Source organism: Phyllobates terribilis, unplaced genomic scaffold (assembly GCF_046119375.1).
Source record: "Phyllobates terribilis strain yellow unplaced genomic scaffold, ASM4611937v1 Scaffold_5__5_contigs__length_657084704, whole genome shotgun sequence".
In the NCBI taxonomy this organism is placed as follows: domain Eukaryota; kingdom Metazoa; phylum Chordata; class Amphibia; order Anura; family Dendrobatidae; genus Phyllobates; species Phyllobates terribilis.
In genome coordinates this window covers 526,626,997-526,654,796 of record NW_027362765.1, presented here as the reverse complement: position 1 = coordinate 526,654,796, position 27,800 = coordinate 526,626,997, and the positions used below count along the sequence as shown (strand labels likewise).

The following is a 27,800-nucleotide window of genomic DNA, read 5'->3' as shown; positions in this document are numbered from 1 at the left end:
TCCTCGGGGCCTTCCCCAGCTTCTGCACTGCTGAAGGATACAGCTATTACACTCCCTGCTACTGGAGTGTGGACTACATAAGGCGACCCACCAGAGCTTCTATCCGGATCAGAGAGACTGTAAGCGGGACCGCTGGCGAGAGGCCGAAGTATCCCTTCCTTTCTTTCCGCGAATTCTGCTGTTCCTGTTTTTTTTTCCGTCTGGGACGCCCTCCTGCAAAGACAGACAGGCCTGCGACGGGGGATACATCCTTCTGGAGTAAAGGACTGGTAACGTGTGAGTAGGGACAGTGAGGGTCAGCTTATCAGTACACGTTATTACTGTGCATATTTACGGTTGTCATTTATTGTTTTTCTTTGCTGTGTTAAAAATGTATACGAGTAAAGATACGGTTATCAAGATAGAGTCTGTGTGTGGGGATCTTGCTGGGCCAGATCATAGATACCAATGCGCGGCCTTGCCCGCGGTCACTTCACAAAGTATTCAATGAGAATATTTCATTCATTCAGATCTAGGATGTTATTTCAGTGTTCTCTTTATTTTATTGAGCAGTGTATATATATATATTATGTAGATAATACTTAATTAGCAGTGTAATAGCAGTGTGTGTGTATGTGTGTATAATATATATATATATATGTCATAAAAAACACGACATATATAAGGTACAGTATCTATAGGGTCACTATAGAGAGGGTTGTAGCTAACAGTAATAAATCATATGTTCACAGAGAAGAGAGTAACTAGAACCAGCAGAATGTAGTAGACATAAGTCATCGCCGTGGAAGGTTAAGCACAGGACGGATGACGCGCCCCCTGGGCCTGTGTTGTGCAGGGGAACCCGGAACCGGGCCTGTAGTAGAATGCTGGGGGTTGTAGTCTCTGTGTGGCGGTGACCCGGTCCGTGCCCAGGGTGGTCAAACCAGTGGCAGTCTTAATGTATAGCAAATGTCCGACTACGCCACCCGTGGATTGCGGTCAGTGGGGACCGCCGCTGCGCTGCAGACCGCTGAGGCTGATGTTGTTTGCGCAGCCGAGTATGGGATGACTCCCCACGGGAGAAGTATTGCCTCAGGGCAGCTAAAGTGGAAGATGATGGGAGTGATGGTCTGAGGGTCCCAGTGCTAATGGTGCAGGAGCGGCAAGGAATCACAGAGACGGGAGGTGCAGTTCAGGGTCTTTACTGATGGTACAAGGCAGACCCTCCCGGGAGTACTGGCTAGTATAAGGGGCCTGGTCAGTCTGCGAGCAAGCAGGAGTTCCCCTGGCCAGGTGGAGTTGTAGGCCTCCCCGTTTATCTGCACTCTTCCTGGCTACCTTGCTGTCAGCGGTTACAAGTAGCCCACGTCCCTGAGTATACCGTGTGGTGCTCACCCGTATGGCTGGTGACTTGGGGCCTTCTGTTAGCCTCCGCTCCTGGATGGCGGCGCTGGTCCCTTCTTTGTGACTGAGCCTCCGGGCTTCTATGTCCAGAGGACCTGGAATCCCCTGCCGGCTGGTTTCTGCTGCTGGGTATATATCAGTCCCCACAGCCTCGGACTCCTGTGTCCGGCTTTAGTATCTTCGTCCAGGGCGAACTCTGCTCAGCTCCAGCCCCTGGACTTCTGCTACTGCTCCTACAGAGCTCCTGTTCTTGCTTTCCCTGTGTCTGGAATTGTCTGCAGCTCCACTCTGACTCTGACTGCTCTAATCCCGCCCCAGACCCAGTTTATAAGGGCAGATTCCTCCCCTCCCAGGTCTGGGTGGGCCGTGTTGCATGTTTAGGGCTCCTGACCAGAGAAACCTCCCACTTGCTCTCAGACATAATATCTCTATTACTGTGGCAACCAGACCCCTGGGGTGTCACACGGACACTGCATGAAATCGAGGTCCCGGCTCCATCCACAGGAGCAGCAGTGCAGGCCGCAATGTTGGTGTTCCCTATTAGGTCCGCCCCGGGAGTGCCGGCCTCTGATTGGTGGGCGGGGAGTGGCACCTGGCGCAGCAGCTGTTCCTGCTCAGTCAGTGTAGAAGAGTAGGAGCTGTGGGTGTGCACTGTGCCGGTAAGTGCTGTGTCCTACGGTGCTATGTCCGCAGCCTGTGTGCTCCATGCTGTGTAGTGCAGTGGCTCCTCGCTTATAACCTCCACTTCCCATAGTACTGAGGACTGCTCTACATTCATTACTGCTGCCCCATGTGTGACAGGAGGATGGCAGCTCTGTCTGTAAGAGGAGCAGCTCTACTGATGTATTATATTGTTATATGATCCTTATCACTGCTCTGTCATTATTCCATTAACCATTCTGATAATAGGATGTACGGCAGTAGAAAATTGTGACTGTAAGGTTATGCTCATGTGCTTTTGCACTGTTTTTTAGCAGTGTATTTGGTATATAGAATATGCAGTGTTTTACAGCACCTGTATAATCAGAGAGTTCTGAAACCTTGTTCACATGCTGCATTTTTCTTCAGCTTATTCTGAGCTCGGCTGCTCTTTTTTTGCCAGACGCAGCATGTCCGCACCTCCAGTGTTTCCTCAGCACTTCACACCCATTAAAATGCAAATAAAAACGTGTTTATTGTATGAAGCTGTTTTCCTGCCACCACTCTGATTTTTGGTGCTGAAAAAACTGCAGTGTGGGAGCATACCCTAAATCAGAGGTCCCCAACCGCCGGTCCGCGGACCAGGACCGGGCCGTTGGGGTTTTTCAGCCGGTCCGCGGCGCCGCTGACAGCTAGCTCCACGGCCCTGCGCCTGGTCAGAGCTCGCTCTGTGTGGATTTATAATGTTTTCTGCCATAGCCGTGACAGCTCGCAGCTCCTGGCAGAGAACATTATGCAGGACGGGGTGGGGCGTTGGGCGGGTCTTAGTGACGCGGCCCTCCACAGCACAGCATGGTGTGTTCCTGACGGGGTGGGGCGGCAGGCTCTCCTCACTGACACGCCCCCGGCAGAACATGTTATGTGGGGCGTGCTGGGGCAGCAGAATGGCTTCAGTGACGCGGCTCCCGGTACCGGTGTTCAGTGTGTAGCGCTGCTAAGCAGCAGCGCTGTATACACTGACGCTCAATGTACAATGCTGCTACTTAGCAGCGCTGTACACCGAGGTCCCGCCAGCATCCTCCCCATACAGCTCCACCCCTCCATAACCCCACCCCCATATGACCAAAGCCCCGCCCCCACCCCCACCGGGCCATGGAAAACTGGTCTTCCTTATAGCCGGTCCCTGGTGCAAAAAAGGTTGGGGACCTCTGCCCTAAATGGTTACTCCTCATCCATTATAAGATATTTTTTTATTTTTTTGCCACAGCTGGGAGTTTTTTTATTTTATTTTATAGGCAAAACTCTACATCTAAAAGATAAAATATATCTTCAGCCCTTTTTTATTTTGATTTAGTATTTGAAATATTTTTTTCTAGAGCTGCTAGGCTGTGTTCCCACTATGAGCTTTTGGTGAGTTGATGTTGAAGATTTTCTGTGTCATTTCTGCACCCATTAAGTAAAATAGGTAACTTTATTTTTCAGTCTATAACACGCACCCCAAATTTTGGGGTGGAATATAGGAAAAATATATTTTTTTTATAAAATGGGGGTCCGTCTTATAGTCTGAATAATTATGGTATTTTACCTGGGGGGCGGTGGAGCAGGGGTCACAGGAGGCAGGGTCCTTCAGGAAGCTGGTGCTCCAGCAGCGAGGAGTTGTGGTGGTGGAGCAGGATCACAGGCCCTCCGTTCCCTCCCTCAGGAACCTGGCGGCTGCGGCAGAGGAGGGGAGATGGCTGAGGCCCGGTGTCTGGCTGGGGGCCAGTGAGCGGCGTGCCCGAGCGGCGTGCGAGGCTTTACTGTGTGCGCGGCCATCTTCCAGAAGCTCTGATCTACAGGAAAACGGCCGCCTGAGCTACCAGTCTGCGCTGGCTCAAGTGGCTATTTTCCTGTAGGTCATAGCTTCAGGAAGATGGCCGCACCCACTGGAAAGCTGCACATGCCAGACACCGGCCCCTACCAAACACCTGCCCGCAGCATCTCGCCTATTCTGCTGCCGCCGTCAGGTTCCTGAAGGAGGGCGGGAATGGAGGGCCCTGCGATCCTGCTCCACCATCACGCAACTATCAGGTAAGCATCTTTGTAAGAAAGGCTGTATGATCCGATGTGAAAGTTTTCCTGTCTAACCTGAAAATATTTTTAGGAGTCTAGGTGTAACTGGACTCATAAAATGCTCTTTTAAATGTGACATTTAGACAGACATTTTGATATTGATTTTCATGGTAAGTACACCAGTCTCACCAGTTTTAAGAGACATAACACTAATACAGTGATTTTTGTGCCAACGATGTCTGAATGGTTTTATATTAAGTTTATGGTCCTGATTAAGAATATGAACTTTTTTGCCAGATCGGCTCTAGTATCTGAGATGCCATATTAATTAATTACAATAGAATTCTGGCTTCAAAAAGTCACTTTTATAGCATTGTAAGCCAATAAATTGAAATACAATATAATTATATGAGATATTTCATTACTTAAGACACTATTAAAGAGTCAACAGATCAAAAGCTATTGCATTTGTTGTCACATAAGTTGCAGTGGGGAAATGCATTATTATCATGATGAATTATCTCAAAAACTAGAACCAATTCAACAAAAGTATTGTTTGTTTATTCGGTCGTCCATGACAGCACCACGTGAGAGAGAGGATTCGCCCATCAAGGACAGGAAACCTACAGGTTAAAAAGGGCGGCCCTCTCTTCCCGCCTCAGTTTAGGTTTCCTGTCCATGATGGGGGACCTTGCAGGCTTACCTGCAGAAGATGGACTCCTGTCCCAGAGAGGGCCACAGCAGGTGGTTGGAGCCGGTCTGTCCCGGTCCTCTGGAGACGCCACGGCAGGGCTCATGGGGGCGCCTCCGTGAGCGTTGCGGCAGGCGCGACATCGCCTCACGGGAGGTAGATGTCCGCCAGGTGTGGGGCCGCTAGCGGGCTTCCTCCCCCCCCCGCTACCGCTTGCAGGAGATCCAGGTCGCGCCGGCGGCGCACGTGACGGGCGCGACCTTCTGACGCGACTTCCGGTGGGCCGGGCAGGAAGCCCTGTGACGTCACCGGAAGGGGCGGGGCTCGTTTGAATTTTTTGGCGCGAGCAGCTGAACGCCGGGGGATTGAGGACCTGACGGCGAGTAGCCCACCTGGATCCCACCTGGACCTGGGGAGGAAGACCAAGGAGCAGGTAACGCCCTCCTGGGTAAAAGCCGTCCGATCTACAATGGGGATAGTGGACTCGAGGGTAGAGAAGTCAGCTGAGGATGTTATGTTTGGTGGTCTGGGGCTAAAGAAGAGAAGGGTCTTTCCAGTAAACTCAAGGGTGAAAGACCTCATTGATAAGGAGTGGAGAAAGCCTGACAAGAAGGGTAGTGTTCCTCCATCCTTTAAAAGGAAATATCCGTTTGAGGATGCTATGTGTTCCTCCTGGTTAAAAGCACCCAAGCTGGATGTTGCTGTTACTAAAGCAGCGAAAAGAACTTCCCTCCCGTTCGATGATATGGGTGCATTGAGAGATCCCCCTAGACAGACGGGCTGATACTTTCCTGAAAGGGGCATGGGAGACAGCTGCGGGAGCACTGAGACCAACAGTAGCAGCTACCTGTACGTCCAGAGCCCTGATGGTGTGGCTTGAACAGCTAGACAGTCAGTTGAAGGATGGGACTTCTAGGAATTATTTCTTCCCTTCCACTGGTTCAGAGGGCGGCAGCTTTTCTTGCTGATGCATCTGTGGACTCGGTGAGGTTGGCAGCAAAGTCAGCAGCACTGTCAAATGCGGCTCGGCGAGCCTTGTGGATTAAAAGCTGGCCTGGGGATTTACAGACTAAGTCCAGACTGTGTACAATCCCATGTGAAGGGGAATACCTCTTTGGTCAGACCATGGACGACTTATTGGAGAAAGCGGGGGACCCTAAGAAGGGGTTTCCATCAGTACCTCTACCCTCCTTTAAGAGATCGTTCCGGAAGAGGAAATTTTTCCGGAAGAGATATTTCAGGGAGCAAGACAAGTCTGATGAAAGAGGTCGAAAAGTTATTCCCCAGAACGCCAGGCTGCCCTCGTTTCGGAAGTACAAACCCTAATAAGAAAGCACGTCCTGATTGAGGTTCCGGAAGCTGAAAAGGGTCTTGGTTTCTACTCCCCGCTCTTCTTGATTCCGAAACTGGAATGGAAGTTTCAGGACAATTATAAATCTGAAATCCCTGAATAATTTCCTTAAAATACACACCTTTTAAAATGGAGTCTTTAAAATCCGTAATAAAGTTACTTTTTCCCCACTGCTATATGGTAGTGCTCAATCTCAAAGATGCGTATTACCATATCCCAATTCATAGTGATTACCAGAAATACTTGAGGCTGGCCATTGAAATAGACAGTGTGGTTAAACACTTCCAATACACTGCACTCCCCTTCGGTTTAGCTATAGCCCCACGGGTTTTTACTAAAGTAATGGCGGAAGTTATGGCCCATATAAGAGAAAGGGACATTCTAATTATCCCTTACCTGGATGATCTCCTGATAGTGGGGAATTCGTTGGTTCAATGCGAGACCCACCTGCAGGAGACCTTGTCGGTCTTAAAGAGTTTGGGGTGGTTTCTAAATTTAGAAAAGTCTAGACTATCTCCACTCAAGGTACAACAATATCTGGGGGTCATATTAGATTCCAGGAAACAGCTATGTTGTCTTCCAGAAGAGAAAATTTATAGAATCCGGGAGTTGGTAGAACAATGTATACGTAAACCTTCTATGTCACTCCGTAAGGCCATGTCACTATTGGGAACCTTCACCTCCACTTTTCCTGCGGTTCGTTGGTCACAATTGCATTCAAGAGCCTTTCAGTGGGATGTGTTGTACAATAATGCAGCTTTAAAGGGGCATCTAGACCGTAAGTTTACGCTAGGTCCTCGTGCCCTATGGTCCCTTCGTTGGTGGTTACGACAAGACAATCTTGCTAAAGGGGTTCCCTGGGAATGTAGTCCAACTGCAGTCTTGTCCACTGATGCAAGTGCTACAGGTTGGGGAGCTCACTTTGAAGGGGTTAGTGCAGGGAACCTGGTCAAGCAGTGAGCAACAGTTGTCATCAAATGTTAAGGAGCTTCTGGCGGTGCAGCATGCGTTCAACGAGTTCCTTATATATTTTCAGGACCAGCATGTCCGTGTACTCTCGGACAATCAAGTCACGGTTGCTTACATAAACCACCAAGGGGGAACCCGCTCAAGAAACTTGATGAGGGTAGCGAACGCACTTCTGTTGAAAGCCGAAGATCACTGTCTCTCTCTTTCGGCTACTCATCTAAAAGGCAAGGAAAACATCACAGCGGATTTCCTCAGCCGTACTTCTGTAAAAGAAGGAGAGTGGTCCCTAAATCCACAAATATTCTCCAGAATCGTAGAAATGTGGGGCCTTCCGACTGTGGACTTATTCGCAACAAGAGCCAATCGGAAAGTGGAAAATTTTTGTTCCTTAGACCCCAGAGAAGGACCCCTGGCAGTGGACGCCTTTATGGTTCCCTGGAGATTTCCTCTGGCATATGCCTTCCCTCCCATGATCCTGCTCCCAGCGGTGATAAGAAAGATCAGGGCAGACCGGGCCAGAGTGATACTCGTATGTCCCTTTTGGCCCAAAAGACCGTGGTTCCCTTGTCTCCGGAAGATGTCCATATCAGATCCCTGGGTTCTTCCGGACCTCCTCACTCAAGGGCCACTTTCCCATCCTCCAACCCCGAGTCTACATTTGACGGCGTGGAATTTGAGAGGGTGTTATTGACCAACAAAGGATTCCTCGCAAATGTAGTGAATACTCTCCTGGCTAGCAGAAAACCTGTTACCACCCGTATTTATGCCAGGACCTGGAGGAAGTTTCTGTCCTTTGCAGAAGTTAAGGTGGAGGAGGGGCCCCCTATTGGGAAAATTCTGGAATTTCTGCAGCGAGGCTTAGAATTAGGTCTCACTACCAGTACCTTGAAAGTACAGGTGTCGGCGTTGGGAGCTTTATTTTCTTCCAATATTGCAGATAACTATTGGATAGGCCGTTTTATAAAAGCTTCCTTTAGGTGTAGACCCATTACCAAAGCAAAGATGTCTCCCTGGGATTTGAATTTTGTCTTGGATGCCTTGACCAGTCCTCCTTTTGAGCCACTAGATTTAGTCTCCCCCAAATTTATTTTCTAAAAGACGGTCCTGTTAGTAGCCCTAACTTCAGCCAGGAGAGTCAGTGACCTACAGGCCCTTTCAATATGCCCTCCATTCACGCAAATTCTGGACGATAGGATTATATTAAAACCTGATCCAGCCTTTCTTCCTAAAGTGGCCACTCGATTCCATAGAACCCAGGAAATAGTTCTCCCAACTTTTTGCTTTCCGCCCAAAAATCAAAAAGAGGAGAGACTTCACACTTTAGACGTTAGGAGGTGCGTACTAAGGTACTTAGAAGTATCACATGGCTTTAGAAAGGATAAGTCCCTATTTATTTGCTATCAGGTGGCTAGGAAGGGTTGTAAGGCCTCAAAGGCTACAATCGCTAGATGGATCAAGGAGGCCATTTCCCTCGCATACTCCTCAGGGGATAAAGAGATACCGGAGGGATTGAGGGCGCATTCTACCAGAGCGGTGTCAACCTCCTGGGCGGAGAAGACAGGGCTTTCCATTGAGGAGATTTGTAAGGCTGCCACTTGGTCTTCTCCCTCTACTTTCTATAGGCATTATAGATTGGATCTGGGTGGTTCTGCAGATCTCACTTTCGGGAGAAGGGTGCTTCAAGCTGTGGTCCCTCCCTAATTTCCTTCGTCTCTGTAATTCTCTCACGTGGTGCTGTCATGGACGACCGAATAAAGCCTTAGTTACTTACCGGTAACGGGATTTTTCGGAGCCCATGACAGCACCTTTTATATTCCCTCCCTTCACTGGTGTTGTGCACTCCTGTAGATTTGATTTCTTTTTGTGCACCCTTGTGGGAAATTGATGAAAAGTAATGTACTTAATGTGATTATGTTTTGTTATAACTAACCTTGGCGGTACTCTCATGCTCTGTTAACTAAACTGAGGCGGGAAGAGAGGGCCGCCCTTTTTAACCTGTAAGTTTCCTGTCCTTGATGGGCGGATCCTCTCTCTCACGTGGTGCTGTCATGGGCTCCGAAAAATCCCGTTACCGGTAAGTAAGGCTTTTTTTTTAATCCAGCACCCTCAAAATACCCTAAAACCGTTCAAAAAACATAGGCACCTAAAAAAATGTTATTGTAGACCTGTGTAATTAATACATTTTGCAGAGTGTAATGTGAAAGCTGCTAAAAGATCCACTTTTTAGGTGTTTTCCCATCTTAGACCTTTGTGTCTATAGAATATTCCATAAATGTCTGACAAATGCTGTTTTCACATTTGTACTCCACATCTTTCTTCTCCACATCTTTCTTCAGAATGGCTGTTCCCTATCCTGATTTTACGTCTATTTCTGGAACTTCCATGGAAATCAACGAAGAGGACGACGAATATGTACGGCTATCTCTCTATTCATTGGAAATTGGAGTGCATCTGTCAGACCGTGATATCCTGTGGATAGGCAATAACTATTTATCATGGAAATACCCTTTTACTAGATTATTTAATGTTTAAGGGGGTTTTCTATGAGTAGAAACATTTTTAACCTGAAAAGTTTGTGTTGAAAATAATTTCAATGTGTTTTTTTTCTGGTCCCATATCCTGGGCGCATGCCACTCATTTGATTTCAGGTTTGTGGTCGTGGTGCCAGTTCAGCTTACTACAATTATAACTTTACATTGTGGCATCCTGTTCCCACCATCTTTATCCTGGCACTATGCCTTCCTGTTCTGTAAGGCCAACGACTCATCCTTTTTCCATCTATATCCACCCAATACATCTCTTGCTGCACTAATATATTATATTCCCATTACATCCCCTTGCACCATGTCCACCTCTCCATATGTGAAGGGCTGGGAGCTACAGGAATGGTGCATGGTTTGGAGCTACTGCGGGGTAAGTACAGTGACTATGGAATATGACCGTCCTCTATATGATCTGTGATATGCGGGGACTTTAGAAGAGAGAGCAGAAAGAACAGCATATAAAGAAGACACAGACACAATGAGTAGAGTTTACTAATTTTTATTCTTATCCATTATCAAATTTAGTATAATTTAATCATCCAGAGCCGTTATAGGATTTACTGCATAAAAAGGATGTGAACCAGAGGAAGGCAAAACAACCCCATGTGTGGGGAAAAATTCCTTCCTGACCCCAAGTACTGGCGATCGGCTAATCCCTGGTTCACTGCAGTGTCAGCTCTGGATGGACCCTGTCACACCTTTTTTATACATATCTAATACATATATTTCTATCTTATCTTTATATCTAGACTAAAGCTTATGTTTAACTAAGGGCGAACGTTCACTGGTCGATTATCGGGTATGGGTGTTCTTAGGAAATGTCATTTTCTGATAATTGTGTACACAACAAGCACAAACTAACTCATATTCACACATATACACACTCACATCCATACACTGTAAGATAATATGATCATACACATATGCTGAATGCACATATAGTTACACTCACATAAATGCATACATGTATACAATGTGACAGTTACACCTACATTCACACACATGCACGCTGTGACACATACACATATATGCATACATTTATACAATGTGACACACAGTTACACCTACATTCACACACATGCACGCTGTGACACATACACATATATGCATACATATATACAATGTGACACACAGTTACACCTACATTCACACACATGCACGCTGTGACACATACACATATATGCATACATGTATACAATGTGACACACAGTTACACCTACATTCACACACATGCACGCTGTGACACATACACGTATATGCATACATATATACAATGTGACACACAGTTACACCAACATTCACACACATGCACGCTGTGACACATACACATATATGCATACATATATACAATGTGACACACAGTTACACCTACATTCACACACATGCACGCTGTGACACATACACATATATGCATACATGTATACAATGTGACACAGTTACACCTACATTCACACACATGCACGCTGTGACACATACACATATATGCATACATATATACAATGTGACACAGTTACACCTACATCAATGTAAATACACTGCTCAAAAAAAATAAAAGTAACACTGAAATAACACATCCTAGATCTGCATGAATGAAATATTCTCATTGAATACTTTGCTCTGTACAAAGTTGAATGTGCTGACAACAAAATCACACAAAAATCATCAATGGAAATCAAAATTATTAACCAATGGAGGCCTGGATTTGGAGTCACCACCAAAATTAAAGTGGAAAAACACACTACAGGCTGATCCAACTTTGATGTAATGTCCTTAAAACAAGTCAAAATGAGGCTCAGTATTGTGTGTGGCCTCCACGTGTCTGTATGATCTACCTACAATGCCTGGGCATGCTCCTGATGAGGTTGCGGATGGTCTCCTGTGGGATCTCTTCCCAGACCTGTACTATAGCATCCGCCAACTCCTGGACAGTCTGTGGTGCAACGTGACGTTGGTGGATGGAGCGAGACATGATGTCCCAGATGTGCTCAATCTGATTCATGTCTGAGGAATGGGCGGGCCAGTCCATAGCTTCAATGCCTTCATCTCGTAGGAACTGCTGACACACTCCAGCCACATGAGGTCTGGCATTGTCCTGCATTAGGAGGAACCCAGGGCCAACCGCACCAGCATATCGTCTCACAATGGGTCTGAGGATCTCATCTCTGTACCTAATGGCAGTCAGGCTTCATCTCGCGAGCACATGGAGGGCTGTGTGGCCCTCCAAAGAAATGCCACCCCACACCATTACTGACCCACTGCCACTCCGGTCATGCTGAAGGATGTTGCAGGCAGCAGATCGCTCTCCACGCCATCACTAGACTCTGTCACGTCTGTCACATGTGCTCAGTGTGAACCTGCTTTCATCTGTGAAGAGCACAGGGTGCCAGTGGCGACTTTGCCAATCCTTGTGTTCTGTGGCAAATGCAATGCGTCCTGCACGGTGTTGGGCTGTGAGCACAACCCCCATCTGTGGAAGTTGGGTCTTCATACTACCCTCATGGAGTCGGTTTCTAACCGTTTGTGCAGACACATGCACTTTTGTGGCCTGCTGGAGGTCATTTTGCAGGGCTCTGGCAGTGCTCCTCCTGTTCCTCCTTGTACAAAGGCGGAGGTAGCGGTACTGCTGCTGTGTTGTTGCCCTCCTACGGCCCCCTCCACGTCTCCTGGTGTACTAGCCTGTCTCCTGGTAGCGCCTCCAGCCTCTGGACACTACGCTGACAGACACAGCAAACCTTCTTGCCACAGCTCGCATTGATGTGCCATCCTGGATGAGCTGCACTACCTGAGCAACTTCTGTGGGTCGTAGAGTCCGTTTCATGTTACCACGAGTGTGAAAGCACAGCCAACATGCAAAAGTGACCAACACATCAGCCAGAAAGCATTGGTACTGAGATGTGGTCTTTGGTCCCCAACTGCAGAACCACTCTTTAATTGAGGATGTCTTGATAATTGCCAATAATTTCCATCTATTGTCTATTCCATTTGCACAACAGCAAGTGAAATTGATTGTCAATCAGTGTTGCTTCCTAAGTGGACAGTTTGATTTCACAGAAGTTTGATTTACTTGGAGTTATATTCTGTTGTTTAAGTGTTCCCTTTATTTTTTTGAGCAGTGTACATACATGACTATTAATGATGGGCGAGCATGGTTGATAAACCCTTTTACCGAGCACGCTCGGGTGCTGTCCGAGTATTTTCGGCATGCTCGACAACTATGTTCAAGTGTTCGAGTCGCCGCTGCATGTGTCGCGGCTGTTAGACAGCTGCGACACATGCAGGGATTGACTAACAAACAGGTAATCTATATATATAATATATATACACTGCTCAAAAAAAATAAAGGGAACACTTAAACAACAGAATATAACTCCAAGTAAATCAAACTTCTGTGAAATCAGACTGTCCACTTAGGAAGCAACACTGATTGACAATCAATTTCACTTGCTGTTGTGCAAATGGAATAGACAATAGATGGAAATTATTGGCAATTATCAAGACATCCTCAATTAAAGAGTGGTTCTGCAGTTGGGGACCACAGACCACATCTCAGTACCAATGCTTTCTGGCTGATGTGTTGGTCACTTTTACATGTTGGTTGTGGTAGCATGAGACGGACTCTACAACCCACAGAAGTTGCTCAGGTAGTGCAGCTCATCCAGGATGGCACATCAATGCGAGCTGTGGCAAGAAGGTTTGCTGTGTCTGTCAGCATAGTGTCCAGAGGCTGGAGACACTACCAGGAGACGTGGAGGGGCCGTAGGAGGGCAACAACCCAGCAGCAGGACCGCTACCTCTGCCTTTGAGCAAGGAGGAACAGGAGATGCACTGCCAGAGCCCTGCAAAATGACCTCCAGCAGGCCACAAAGGTGCATATGTCTTTAAAACGGTTAGAAACCGACTCCATGAGGTTCGTATGAGGGCCCGACGTCCACAGATGGGGGTTGTGCTCACAGCCCAACACCGTGCAGGACGCTTGGCATTTGCCACAGAACACCAGGATTGGCAAAGTTCTACTGGTGCCCTGTGCTCTTCACAGATGAAAGCAGGTTCACACTGAGCACATGTGACAGACGTGACAGAGTCTGCAGACGCCGTGGAGAGCAATCTGCTGCCTGCAACATCCTTCAGCATGACCGGTTTGGCAGTGGGTCAGTAATGGTGTGGGGTGGCATTTCTTTGGAGGGCCGCACAGCCCTCCATGTGCTCGCCATTGGTAGCCTGACTGCCATTAGGTACCGAGATGAGATCCTCAGACCCCTTGTGAGACCATATGCTGGTGTGGTTGGCCCTGGGTTCCTCCTAATGCAGGACAATGCCTGACCTCATGTGGCTGGAGTGTGTCAGCAGTTCCTGCAAGATGAAGGCATTGAAGCTATGGACTGGCCCGCCGTTCCCCAGACCTGAATCCGATTGAGCACATCTGTGACATCATGTCTCGCTCCATCCGCCAACGTCACGTTGCACCACAAACTGTCCAGAAGTTGGGCGGATGCTTTAGTCCAGGTCTGGGAGGAGATCCCACAGAGACCATCCGCAACCTCATCAGGAGCATGCCCAGGCGGTGTAGGAAGGTCATACAGGCACGCGGAGGCCACACACAATACTGAGCCTCATTTTGACTTGTTTTAAGGACATTACATCAAAGTTGGATCAGCCTGTAGTGTGTTTTTCCACTTTAATTTTGGGGGTGACTCCAAATCCAGGCCTCCATTAGTTAATAAGTTTGATTTCCATTGATGATTTTTGTGTGATTTTGTTGTCAGCACATTCAACTTTGTACAGAACAAAGTATTCAATGAGAATATTTCATTCATTCAGATCTAGGATGTGTTATTTGAGTGTTCCCTTTGTTCTTTTGAGCAGTGTGTCTATATATATATATATATATATATATATATATATATATATAATATAAATATATATTAGTGCTCAGCATAAATGAGTACACCCCACCTTGAAAAGTAAGAATTTAATCAATGTCTCACTGAATACAAGAACATTCTCCAGTTTTGACAAGACTGAGTTTCATAGAACATTTTATTAAGCCATCACAGTAAGGTTAATAATATAACTTTCATTACAAAATCTTCAGTTTTATTCAAATTAGTTGATGCAAAAATGAATACATCCTACATTAAATATTCTACATCTAGTATTTTGTATAACCTCTCTGATTTTTAAAAACAACAAGTTGGCGACATTTTGCAACTTCTATCTTATTCCATTCTTCAAAAATGACCTCTTTTAATGCCTGAATGCTGGTAGGGGAGTGATGCTCAACTTGTCTTTTTTGAATTTCCCTTAGGGCTCTTCCACATGTCAGTGTTTCCTGTACGTGTGGTGACAGTTTCCACACGTACCGGAGAAACTGACACACGCAGACCCATTCAAATGAATGGGTCTGTGCACATGTCAGTGTGTTTCCAGGGACCATGTGTCTGCGGGACCCACACGTAGACATGTCCGTTTTTGGCCGGCGGAACCCACGGATCCATTCAAGTCATTGGGTCCGTGTAAACACGTTCCTGCGCTTGGGAATCAGCAGTACAGTTCGTGAGATTCCCAAGCGCCGGGTGCTGAATGCTGCCCTCATCATTGTTCCCTGCTGGCACCGTGATCAGCATCAGCAGGGACAATGATGAGAGTAGTAGTGTCTGCTCCTGCAGTGTCCAACTGTAAAAATAAGAAAAAAATAAAAAATCCTTATACTCACCTGTCCTAAGTGTCCCCCGCTGTAGTCTATGTGACTGGTCATGCAGAGGAGCCGGGGAGAATGACTACTGCAGCGAGCAGGTCCCAGACCTCCGCTGAACTCAGTGAGCAGTTTCCTATCAGTCGCTGAGCACAGCTCTGGGGCCGGCTCCCTGCAGCGCGTCATTCTCCCAGGCTCCTCGGCGTGATCGGTCACATGGATTACAGCGGGGGACACTTAGGACAAGGGAGTATAAGATTTTTTGGTTTTATTTTTACAGTTGGACATTGCGGGTGCAGACACTACTACTCTCATCATTGTCCCTTCCGGTGCTGATCGCAGCGCCAGCAGGGAACACTGATGAGGGCAGCATTCAGCACCCGGAACTTGGAAACAGCGCTAACTGTACTGCTGATTCCCTAGCGCCGGTATGTGTGCTCCTGATGCTGCACATGGACACCATACAGTGGCCACATGTGTGTCACATGGACACGGATATCTCCAGTACTGTTTTTTCCAGTACTGGAAATATCAGGATGTGTGAAAGAGCCCTTAGGTGTTTGATTGGTTTTAGATCAGGAGGCATACTTGGCCCTTGAATCACCCTGTTCTTTTTCAGAAATGCAACAGATGTATGTTTTGGATCATTGTGATGTTGGAAAAGAGCACATCTACAAGGGCATGGAGTGATGGTAGTATCTTCGCTATCAATATAGATAGTACATCTATCGTGTATAGTGGCAGTACAACTGTGAATTTCTGATACCCTCCACAAACTGTAATTCCCCTACACCAGCAGCATTCACGTAACTCCACATAAAGACATTGCCACCACCATTTTTCATTGTAGGCTGCATGCATTTTTCTAAATGAATGGTGCCTACAGTGAAAAATGGTAGTGGCAGTATCTTTATGTGGGGTTACATGAGTGCTGCTGGTGTCGGGGATCTACTGCTGTATATTGATAGAGAAGATGCTACCATCACCCCGTGCCCTAGTAGACATGCACTTTTCCAACATGATAATGAACCAAAACACAAATCTAAGGTCATTGTTGCATTTCTGAAGAAGAACAGGGTGAACATAATTCAGTAGCCAAGTATGTCTTCTGATCTGAACCCAACCGAACACCTATGGGGAATTCTAAAGAGCCAAGTTCAGCATCACTCTCCATCCAGTATCCAGGCTCTAAAAGATGTCATTGTTGAAGAATGAAAAAGCTAGATGTTGGAATATGTCGCCATCTTGTTCATTCCATGCCTAAAAGAGTTGGTGAGATTCTTAAAAATTATGGAGGTCATACAAAATACTAGCTGTAGTAGTTTTTGATATGGGTTATATTCATTTTTGTATCAACTAATTTGAGTAAAACTGAAGATTTTATAAGGAAAGTTATATTATTAACCTTATTTTCATGTTATGGGTTAAAGAAATGTTCTATGAAATTCATTCTTGTCAAAATTTATGAATTTGTTCTTGTATTCAGTGAGACATTGATTAAAATTTAACTTTTTAAAGGGGCATACTCATTTATGCCAAACACTATGTATGTGTGTGTGTGTGTGTGTGTGTGTATATAATGTATGTATGTATGTGTGTGTGTATATATATATATATGTGTATGTATGCACGTGAATATGGAAAATACATATGTCAGTATCATTGTACAGTATGTTTATATGTGTAAATGAGTCATAATGTGTGTGTGTGTGTGTGTCTGAGGCAGATATTAGAGCATGTGTACATGTAATGCAGTTGTGTAAGACGGGGCTTGTACTAATCCTTTACAAGGGAAATTGCATCTGACACTGGCTAGTGACATTGTAGATTGGATATTAAAGGCAAAATTAAAGGGCAGTGACATGGAGGTATAGATATCAGTGTCCCGGCGCTACTTAAAACTATAAATGCTCTGTTACTTGAATTCAAATAAGCTAGACCTGAGAAAAGTGTGATGTATGTATCATGGATTATTTCTACTATACATACTCTGACTTGAAAACCCCTGAACAATTATACATATTTTATTTTCATTTATTTACTATAAATATTACAAAACTATAAGTACCCATACTTATCCCTTCTTACCTATACATACCCATGCTTATTCTTTCCAACCTATACTTAACTATATTTCTTCTTTCTTATCTATTCCTATCCTTACTTATCTATACTTATTATTTTTTTTCTTACTTTTCTTGAATTTTTTACCTAGATTTACCTACACTTATCCTTACTTACCTATGCTTATACTTTCTTAAATATACCTTTTTTAGCTATACTTATCTTTTTTTACCTATAATTATATATTTTTTTATTTATTTTTTATTTTATTTACTTATCTTTTCTTACCTATACCTATCCTTTTTTACCTACAAATATTTTTTTTTACTTATACTTATCTTTTCTTACCTATACTTATTCTTACCCTTACTTATTTATACTTATCTGAACAGAGTGTTTATGATGGAGGCAATCCTGGCCCTTGCTCTTCTCATAATCCTTCTTGCAGGAATGCGGGGCCAGGCGCAGCAGGTTGTTTCCGCCTCTGTACTGCGTTCTTCTGAGACAGGTTGTTCTTCCACTGTCGTAGTGATGTTTTCTTCTGAAATATGCTCTGTCTCCGGTACCTATAAACACAATAAAGTAAAGCTAAATATGGTGGCCCCTATTCATCATATGCATTTTTGTTAAGTCACTTTCATTTTTTGTCTTGTGGTTGCCTTTTCTGATGCCGAATTCATCTATATGGAGCATGCGATTCATTAATTTAGCATAAAGTTAAAAAGGGCTTTCTCTCTGTCTTGAAATTTTTTTGTGACTTTTCCTGTACATGATGCTAATGTAAATCATGTCCCTTCAGTTCAGTATGAAGGTACACACTGCATCATCACTACCACCACTTACATCATCCACTGGGATCCTGATGCCATCATCCAGCTTCATGTAGATAGGCTGCAATACAAGAGGTAAGAATTAGTTTGTTTGTATTTATTCTTTAATAATGTTAAGGGGCTGTGTAGCCTTGGTGGAATTTTCATAACGTATTTTATCCTAATACACTTTTAAGATTTGGCTACACGTGCCGGTTCTAGCAGTTGTAAAGTGACCAAAAGTATGAGATTTGCTATATGAGTGATCAGGTCAGCAGAACATTACATACTGTTTGGATTCTGTATTCTGCCAAAAATTACACCTGGACTGAACAACCCCTTTAATTTCAGTCATTTTATTAATTACACAAACTGTTGCACACTAGGAGTGATAATTTAGAGATGCCTTCAGGGCCATAGGTAAGGGAGCACTTATATACACTATGGTGCCAATGAGGCTCTTACCCCGTCATCATCTTCATAATCATCCTGATCCTTATAGAGGAAAAGAGGAAAATTAGAAATTGTATTGGGAAAATGTAGAGGCGCTCTCAAATCTGCACTATGATATTATTCTCCTCGGCTCCTCTGCTGATCGGTATCATGGATTACAGTCGGGGACACTTAGGACAGGTGAGCATATGGATTTTTTATTTTATTCTTATTTTTACAGGTGAAGACACCAGGAGCAGACACTACCACTCTCATCATTAAACTCTGCTGGTGCTGATCACAGCGCCAGCAGGGAACAATGATGAGGGCAGCGTTCAGCACCCGGTGCTTGGGAACAGCGCTAATTGTACCGCTGATTCCCAAGCGCCAGTACGTGTCACATGGATGGCATCCGTGTGCGGTACGTGTTTACACGGACCCATTGACTTGAATGGGTCCATGTGATCCGTGCTGTTGTCCAAAAACGGACATGTCAGCGCGTGGATCACACAAACACACGGTCCGTGGAAACACACTGACATGTGTGCAGACCCATTCATTTGAATGGGTCTGCGTATGTCAGTGTCTCCTGTACGTGTGGAAACTGTCACCACATGTACCGGACACACGGACGTGTGACAGAGCCCTAACACAGTGTTCCCCCAACCCAGTCCTCAAGAGCCACCAACAGGTCATGTTTTCAGAATTTCCTTAGTATGGCCCAGGTGATAATTGCATCATCTGGACAGGGAAGAATTCCATCACCTGGGCAATACTAAGGAAATCCTGAAAACATGATCTGTTGGTTCTTGAGGACTGGAGTCAGGGAAACGCTGCTCTAACGCATAGGCAGCTGACAGATGAATTTCATACATCTTACTCCAGCATTGGATCAACGCCGGTGTGTAAATCACTCGCTATGATAAATTTTCCCGCGTACTTATATCTCTGCCGTACAGTTGGAATACACTTTAATAATATGATTTGCTCATATCACTTACGTAATATTCAGTCATCCTTAATCCATCGCCTCTCACCTGTTGGAAAGAGAAAAAAAAATATTATTTGTAACTAATCTGTTTAATACCAACAGATCTAAAAGAAATCAACACATGGTTTCTGTTACATTTTTATTAAAGCCAAATCGGGTCATCCTTTATATGTATCTGCCCTCCCACTGCACATTATACGTTATCATATATCTGTGCCAAATTCCTCATCAATCTTGGTGGAATCTGGAAAATTGCTGCTTTTCTTACTGAAGTTAAGGGTTTGTTCAGACCTATATAGTCTCTGCCATTTGGACACCAAAAATAGCTGAGCGCTCTGACAAAACATCAGAGCCTCTGAACATAAGGCTAAGTTCACACAGCTTTATTTTCGGTCTGAGTGCTGTCCATAAAAAACTGACATCACACGGATGGCATGAGGACCAATGTCATTTAATTAGTTGATAGGATCAGGTTTTTTTCATGGATCGAATCTGCGTGCAAAAACATCTCAGCATGCCTTAGCTTCTTCTGTATACCAGGTGAGACTCATAAGTCTATGAATGAGCAAAAAAATCGCATCCAATACAGATAGCGTAAGAATTTTACGGATACAAACAATTCTTTAAAATAGGAAATTGTATTTGGTCATGTAAATTTTCATATGCCATAGGGATGAAAATTGAGATGAAAATCATGTTTTTCTGGATGAAATCAAACATCTACAGTACAGTCATGGCCAAAAGTTTTGAGAATGACACCAAAATTATATTTTCACATGATCTGCTGGCCTCTGGTTTTTATTAGTGTTTGTCTGATGTTTATATCACATACAGAAATATCATTGCAATCATATTATGAGTACCAATAGGTTATATTGACAGTTAGAATGAGTTAATGCAGCAAGTCAATATTTGCAGTGTTGCCCCTTCTTCTTCAAGACCTCTGTAATTCTCCCTGGCATGCACTCAATCAACTTTTGGACCAAATCCTGACTGATAGCAGTCCATTCTTGCATAATCAATGCTTGCATTTTGACAGAATTTGTTGTTTTTTGTTTGTCCACCCGTCTCTTGATGATTGACCACAAATTCTCAATGGGATTAAGATCTGGGGAGTTTCCAGGCCATGGACCCAAAATCTCTATGTTTTGTTCCATGAACCATTTAGTTATCACCTTTGCTTTATGGCAAGGTGCTCCATCATGCTTGAAAAGGCATTGTTGGACGCCAAACTGCTCTTGGACGGTTGGGAGAAGTTGGTCTTGGAGGACATTCTGGTACCATTCTTTATTCATGACTGTGTTTTTACGCAAGACTGTGAGTGAGCCGATTCCCTTGACTGAGAAGCAACCCCACACATGAATGGTTTCAGGATGCTTTACAGTTGGCATGAGACAAGACTGGTGGTAGCGCTCACCTCTTCTTCTCCGAATAAGCTGTTTTCCAGATGTCCCAAACAATCGAAATGGGGATTCATCAGAGAAAATGACTTTGCCCCAGTCCTCAGCAGTCGACTCCCTGTACCTTTTGCAGAATATCAGTCGGTCCCTGATGTTTTTTCTGGAGAAAAGTGGCTTCTTTGCTGCCCTCCTTGAAACCAGCCCTTGCTCAAAGAGTCTCCGCCTCACAGTGCGTGCAGAAGCACTCACACCAGCCTGCTGCCATTCCTGAGCAAGCTCGGCACTGCTGGTAGTCCGATGCCGCAGCTGAAACAGTTTTAAGATACGGTCCTGGCGTTTGCTGGTCTTTTTTGGGCGCCCTGGAGCCTTTTTGACAACAATGGAAGCTCTCTCCTTGAAGTTCTTGATGATGCGATAGATTGTTGACTGAGGTGCAATCTTTGTAGCTGCGATACTCTTCCCTGTTAGGCCATTTTTGTGCAGTGCAATGATGGCTGCACGTGTTTCTTTAGAGATAACCATGGTTAACTGAAGAGAAACAATGATACCAAGAACCAGCCTCCTTTTAAAGTGTCCAGTGATGTCATTCTTACTTAATCATGACTGATTGATCGCCAGCCCTGTCCTCATCAACACCCACACCTGTGTTAATGGATCAATCACTAAAACGATGTTAGCTGCTCCTTTTAAGGCAGGACTGCAATGATGTTGAAATGTGTTTTGGGGGTTAAAGTTCATTTTCTGGGCAAATATTGACTTTGCAAGTACAGTAATTGCTGTTAAGCTGATCACTCTTTGACATTCAGGAGTATATGCAAATTGCCATTACAAAAAATGAAGCAGAAAACTTTGGAAAAATTACTATTTGTCTCATTCTCAATACTTTTGGCCATGACTGTACAGTACACAGCCAATCTAATAGATGAAAGAGCCTGGCACTGACCTCTTCCATGAAGCGGTCCAGCAGGGAAGAAATGCTGATCATGGAGGTCTCGTCATCGTCCTGCGGCTCCATCTCTATATGATCTATAGATCGCTGGTTCCTGGGTAGAGATTAGAAATATATATTTAATCATGTAAGAATATGTCATATTCCAGAGCCACCAGTATAAAGGTAAAAAGTGAGACCATAACATAAACCTAGAAATGTGCTGATTAAATAGCTATAACAGAGAGAATACAATATCTGATGCCCGACCACATAAGTCCAATATGCAGGATGATTGTACAAATCTATATTCCCCTGCGCCATGAATTCAGAAGTACGCCATGAACAAGATGTATTTATTACTTATCTGATCCCAGCATCTTACACCAGTTATGGCCTTTATTCAGTCCAGTGGGTTTCCTGTTTAATCCCCAAAGAACTGAGCAAATGTTCATTTTTGTGATTATGTTTTTTCCTCACTTTCTTCCAAAAGCCATAACTTTTTATTTTCTTCCTCCTTGAAAAGGAAACGTTTAGAAAAATGGTGGCCCATCCTCTTGGCGGATTCTACTCTAACCATATACTTATCTAATAAACCTGGTATCACCTTTCGGGGGAGTAAAAACCTCCGTGATCTCGTGTAGAAAAGTCACTACCATAATGATCCAATCATCTTTTTGGATAAAGTTCACCCACGTCGGGGATGTTCACCTTGTGGCAGATGCATTTTCTGTCCTAACATTGAACACCAATAAATCATTTGGGCCCAGTCTAGAATCAACAACACCAATATAAATAAAGCAAAAATTAACTACATGGCCCAAGTTAAAAATTCGCAAAACTTTATTGAAACATATAAAGGACAAAAATGCACAAGGTAAAAACAAAAAGACACACCACAGATAACAAATAGGTTTGACACCTGGACCTATATAATGTAGAGAGAGTTACAAAAATATTTTTCACAAAGCTCCAACAGGTAGATGTACAACGTTAAATATATGATAGACCATTACATGTAAAAGTAAACAACGTTGAATACATATATGGTTCACCACATGTAAAGAACAGATATAGATAGAGTAGCACAACCAATAAATTAATACAGGTAAATAAATATCAATAGTGTCCTTGTGAAACTGTGTATATTGCACTAGAAAAACCCATACTAAAACTACCTAACATGAACACAAGAAGAGACCATATTTACCAGGGTGCGTACTTCTGAGGTCCAGGCACCCACCACACACCTGATGCGCGTTTCGCACAGGAAATGCTGCATCCCCCACGGGTGATGGAATGCTGGAAGGGGTAAGTATTTAATTGAATCCTGGCCAATAAAGCCCCAGTTCTGCTGATTAATAATCATACTCAGCTGCGCTATCGCCACCTGACATACAAGCCGCGCAACCCCTGACCTTATGTCACCGTTGTCATGGGTACCTGTATAACATCTTAGCCACGACGCAGCAAACCACCGTGTCCGGAATCCAGCGGAAGAAAATGCCAGTGGCAAAAAGTACTTATTGTCAATCAGCAGAAATAGGGCTTCATTGGCCAGGATTCATTTAAATACTTACCCCTTCCAGCATGCCATCACCCCTGGACGAAGCATTTCCTGTGTGAAACGTGCGTTGGGTGTGTTGTGGGTGCCTGGACCAATTTTTAACTTGGGCCATGTTGTTAATTTTTGCTTTATTTATATTGGTGTTGCTGTCCTAACATTGAATACACTGACCAGGGGCGCACATAGAAGTCATGGGGCCCCATAACAGAAGTTCTAATTGGGCTCTACACAGTATGATTGACCCCACACAAACCTTCACACTGTATAATTTCTTGCATACAGTATAATGGCCCCCACATAGCCCTCCATAAAGTATAAAGGCTCCCACATAGCCCTCCAAATATTATAATGGCCCCCACATAACCCTCCAAATATTATAATAGTCCCTACATAGCTCTCCATATACTATAATGGGCCCCACAGTCCTCCATATTATATACTGCACCTCAGTCCTCCATACAGTTTAATGCACACTACATAGTCCTCCATGCAGTATAAGTATAATGCAATCCCCATAGTTTTCCGTGCAGTATAATGCGCTCCCCATAGTCCTCCAGATAGTATAATGCTGTCCCCATAGTCCTCCATATAGTATAATGCTGTCCCCATAGTCCTCCATACAGAATAATGCACACCCCATAGTCCTCCATACAGTATAATGTGCTCCCCATAGTCCTCCATACAGTATAAGTATAATGTACTCCCCATAGTCCTCCATATAGTATAATGCGCTCCCCATAGTCCTCAATACAGTATACTGCACTCCCCATAGTCCTCTATACAGTATTATGGCCACCACAACGTACTCATTGATTTAAAAAAAAAATACAATACTCACCTCTCCTCCTCCTTCCCCCACTGCACATCTCAGCGTAGTGGACGCCATGTAATGACGTCAGCACGCCCGCTGCTCTGAGACGTCAGATGCCGAGGAAGAATGATGGAGGAGGAAGCGTCAGCTGACGCTCCAACTTTCATCAGTGCATTCAACTGTATCAGATTCCAGGATGAAATTGCGATGACGGGCGGGGGACAGTTCCGGCGCTGGCACCGGAACCCCCGGCTCACAGGCCCCATAGCAGCCGCGTGGTCTGCTGCCTTTGGTGGTTCGCCACTGGCACTGACACCTTTTGTGATTCCACAGGACTGAAACATTTTAACATCATGCATCAAATATCTTGTGCCACAAAACCAGCTGCATATTATGCCACATGCCCTTGTTCAAAAATATACGTGGGTCTCACTACTCATTAGCTTAAAGGGGTTGTCCACTATTAGGACAATCTTTTCTCGATGTGAATATTTGCCCCCGTGAGAATAAAAACACTTGTACTCGCCTCCCGCGCCTGTGCCGTTCCAGCCATGTCTGCGCTCGCATTCTCGGGGCTCACGTGTGGTTGTTATGCAACATATGAACCCTGCACCCAATCACCGCTGGTGTCACTGTCCCTGCCTTCAGACGTATTAGTAATCAAGAGGAGCTGAGAGCTGCGGCTATATGTGTTTTTATTTTCATGGATTTGGACCCTGAATACGGTAAACCCCCTGGTACTCACTGAAAACATTAGTTTCACCCCTTCCTCTAACTACCTTTGCCATCTGGCTATGTTTTAAGGTTTTCTCCTTCATATCCTCTCTTCATGCAGCCTAGTATTATATTTTTCTTTCATTTTTTTTATACTATATGTTTTTTATGTGTTTTTTATGTAATTCACTCATCATTCAACGTATTTTAGTGTCTCCATGTGTTTATTCCGTTTGGCCGCCTGTGACTGTGTCTTTAGTTTCTGGGAGTGACTGCGATGTTCGTCACATCATTCTCATCGTAATTCACTGTCTCTCTGCACCATCGATATTCACATTTTTACCACCTATGTAGATGTACAAGTTTTATAACATCATTAGTATTTTATCTATATATTACTGTGCATCTACACAATGTTGCTTTACTAAGTGTTTGGTTTTTACACCTTGCACCGTTTATTCTGGTTTCAATTTATGTGAGACCCCTATACTCACTTATTTTCATATAAATGTTTTATATATACTTAGTTTTTTCTCCCCCCCTTCCCTCATCTATCCATCCCTCCTTGCCTTTCCCCCTTTCCTCATCTATCCATCCCTCGTTGCCTTTCACCCTTTCCTCATCTATCATTCCCTCCTTCCCTTTCACCCTTTCCTCATCTATCATTCCCTCCTTCCCTTTCACCCTTTCTTCATCTATCCATCCCTCATTGCCTTTCCACCTTTCCTCATCTATCCATCCCTCCTTGCCTTTCCCCCTTCCCTCATCTTTCCATCCCTCCTTGCCTTTCCCCTTTTCCTCATCTATCCATCCCTCCTTCCCTTTCCCTCATTCTTCATCTATCCATCCCTCCTTCCCTTTCCCCCTTTCCTCATCTATCCATCCCTCCTTCCCTTTCCCCCTTTCCTCATCTATCCATCCCTCCTTCCCTTTCCCTCCTTTCCCACCGCCTTATTTCCGTGCACATTTTACATTCTGGACTCATATCCGTATATTACTCTTAGCTAATGTAATGCAATCATGCCGCTTTGAGGGGTATAAACATTGATCTATGTGTTCCCTTATTCACATTCACTCATCATTGCTTGTTTGGATATATAAAAATCACATATATTCTTTTTCTCTCGTCACCTTTCATCACACGCTTTTATAAATTAGACACTTTTTATTATATTCAATGCATTATTTACATTATATTTTCATTATATTTAATTCATCAATCATTTTCCATTTCTTGTTGTTTTTCTGAACTTGTCACTATAGATATTAACTAATATATATAATTGTCTTATCCCGTCTGTCTGTCTGTCCAGGAAATCCCACGTCGCTGATTGGTCAGGCCGCGGCCAATCAGCGACGCAGGATTTCAGAAAAAGATGGCGGCCTTTAGCGGCTCACCCGCACACGCTCACCCTCACCTGCTCACCCTCACACCCTCAGACGCTCACGCTCAGGCTCTGACGCTCAGGCTCTGACGCTCAGGCTCTGACGCTCCCACGCTCACGCTTCCACACTCACCCTCGGACTCACACGCTGCCACGCTCACCCTCACACGCTCCCACGCTCACCCTCACACGCTCCCACCCTCACACGCTCCCACCCTCACACTCACACGCTCCCACCCTCACACGCTCCCACGCTCACCCTCACACGCTCCCACCCTCACACGCTCCCACGCTCACCCTCACACGCTCCCACGCTCACCCTCACACGCTCCCACGCTCACCCTCACACTCTCATCCTCACACGCTCACCCGCTCACCCTGTGCTAGCCAGTCATCTCCTGGCTGCTCGCAGCAGAAGTTCCCCGACCCGCGGCCTCGCTCCCCGATCCTCCAAAATTCATTAGGGGCCCCGGGGGCGATACATTCGGGGGTTAATTTAAAGTAGTGCACAACCCATTTAAACACTGCTTCGCTGATTAGTCGCGCCCGGTCGGCCGCATACATATTCTAGAATACCCGATGCGTTAGAATCGGGCCACCATCTAGTCATTAATATGTATCTTATTTATGGCAATATTAATATCCTTATGTCATAATATCACATAATGTGGTCTAGTCACTATGCTGAATACAATTAATACGAAGCTCCTTTGCACCATCTTGTGTCCTTTTTGGAGTATTACGCTCCCACTATGCACATTGTTGATTTCCCCCATTATGAATGCTAGACTACTTTTGCAGATCGGCCCTGCAGCATGCATGCACATCTGGTGCCCGGCTGGTTCTCCTTATCCTGTATTTTTTGTGCCCTTCAGCGTTGCAACTTAGTTGATGTCATGATCTGTGAAGTGACGCTCCCAGACTTCACCAGATCACGCATGTGTCACTACACGCCGCCTTCCTCTCCTATTGGCTAAAGCTGCATTGTTATACTCCCTCTTCCTGTGATGACGCCACCTCCTGACGAAGACATCGCCGGAACCCGTGTCCGGGTGGGCGCATTGCAATGAAGCTCCTGCTATGAACCAAGTATGTACTAAACTCATATTTTTCCATCCATCCTGAGTGTACGCTGACTATTTGAGCTTGCCATGTATGGGATATATATTTACCTTTTACCCCAGCCTGGTATACTTGACCATTATTTAGTCACCATTCCCCCCTGTATATTCTGATTGCATCGTCAATATTATCTATGTATTTTTATATATATTTCTGATAATGGTTACAGCCAATATACTATATTTGTGATTTTGTACTAAGCAGTGAGTCTCCTTTACATGTTCGTATACACTATTTTACTATTTATATTTGTGATG

General features: G+C 44.7%; 1 long non-coding RNA gene across 2 annotated transcripts; it reads left to right on the top strand.

Moving 5' to 3' along the window:
• The first annotated feature begins 1,952 nt into the window (after positions 1 to 1,952).
• On the top strand, positions 1,953 to 27,336 carry LOC141271320 (uncharacterized). 2 transcript variants are annotated; one of them, XR_012321894.1, is made up of 5 exons: positions 1,953 to 2,042; positions 3,399 to 3,432; positions 9,422 to 9,497; positions 18,184 to 18,289; positions 27,297 to 27,336. It is a non-coding gene; the product is annotated as an uncharacterized lncRNA (long non-coding RNA). The 2 variants fall into 2 exon arrangements; XR_012321893.1 differs by lacking the exon at positions 3,399 to 3,432 and having other exon boundaries at positions 1,960 to 2,042.
• Positions 27,337 to 27,800: the final 464 nt, after the last annotated feature.